The 1559-nt window shown below is 40.9% G+C and overlaps 1 pseudogene; it reads right to left on the bottom strand.

The window, feature by feature from the left end:
* Positions 1–405: 405 nt before the first annotated feature.
* Positions 406–1343, bottom strand: LOC139084256 (olfactory receptor 51A7-like; annotated as a pseudogene).
* Between the last annotated feature and the right edge of the window lie 216 nt (positions 1344–1559).

Raw genomic sequence — 1559 nt, 5'->3', positions numbered from 1 at the left:
GGTTTAATGTAAATCACAGCGAGGAATCAAATAAGCGGTGGCGAAGGTAAAGGTGTTCAATGGTTCCAGAACCTTGTGGAGTTCTCCCAGTCACAGTTCAGGGCAACTCTTCAGAGCTCCTCTTTAGAAGCTTCTCTGGATTCTTACTGTTCATTCTAACACCTGAGGATTCCTCAATCCCTAGACAACAACAGGATTCTGAAATGCAGGCCTCTTCTTCCTTAGAAGTGGAAAAGCCGTGGTGTTTTAGATCCCCAATAAGGATTAATTGGTTAATTACTTAACTAATTAATGTAATTTAAAGAGTATGGAGTAAATGGAAACATCTCCTCTTTGGAAGAAACACTGTCCTGCTCTTAAGACAATTTAATCTAGAGAAAATGGAACTTCCACCTTTGCCCTCATTTAGCCTTCAGACCATTTTTCCAAGACCTTCACCCTAATCTGCCAAGTCTTTACACAATACACAATGAGATTCATCAAGGGTGGTACTAGCAAGAATTCATCAGCTATCAGAATCATAACCAAAGGGGACATATGATTGGCAAAGTGATGCATGGTAGCCAGGGTGATCATGGGCACATAGAAGATGAGCACAGTACAGATGTGGGACATGCAGATCTTAAGAGCTTTAAGCCACTGCCCATGAGATGCAATACCCAATATTGTCTTCAAGATGAACACATAGGAAACAGCAATGAACACACTGCCTGACATTATGCAGAGTGCAACAGACACACCACAGTAAAAGTTAATCCTATTGTCAGAGCTGGCTAATTTCAGGACATCCTAGTGGAGGCAGTAGAAGTATGATAACAGGTGTTTATTACAATAGCTGAGTTTCTTTAAAGTGAAAGGAAGGGGGAGAACTAAGGGAATGCTTTTAATAGCAAATGCCAGCATGATTTGCAAAACTCTGGAGCAGCTAAGGATGGAGCTATATCTCAGGGGGTTCTGAGTGGCTACAAAGCGATCAAAGGACGTGATCAGGAGCACTGAGGACTCCATGTCTGTGAATCCATGGATGAAAAATTCCTGGGCAATGCATGCATCGGTAGAAATCCCCATGGCATTGTACAAGAAGATCCTCAGCATGGTGGTCAGAGAGGAGAAAGAAAGGCCCAGGTCTGATAGGGGCAGCATGGAGAGGAAATAGTATACTGGCTCATGCAGAGAAGGCTCTGTCTCGATGACAAATAGGATGGTGCAGTTGGCCAGGGTGCCATGAGGTACACAAGGCAGACAGGGAAGGAGACCCAAATGTGCACACACTAAAGTCCTGGGATGCCAATCAACAGGAATGTGGAGATTTCAACTTCTGAAGTATTGAGAGGAAAAATCATAATTAGGTCTCTCATTTATATGTCCCTGGTAAATAAATAACATCAACAATAAACAGAAATTCTCTTAATTGTATTTACTGAACACAACTAAGTTCAGTTGTCTGTTAAATTAAATATAGTTCATCCTTAGGGGTCAATAAATAATGTAATATAACTTTTTCCATATAAAGAAAAAGATGGAGTAGATTTAAACAGGTTTTTCTTGATATTCATTTA

Source organism: Equus przewalskii, chromosome 6 (genome assembly GCF_037783145.1).
Source record: "Equus przewalskii isolate Varuska chromosome 6, EquPr2, whole genome shotgun sequence".
NCBI classification, from domain to species: domain Eukaryota; kingdom Metazoa; phylum Chordata; class Mammalia; order Perissodactyla; family Equidae; genus Equus; species Equus przewalskii.
Note: the sequence above shows the minus strand (reverse complement) of the source record. Positions and strands in the feature narration are given on the sequence as shown.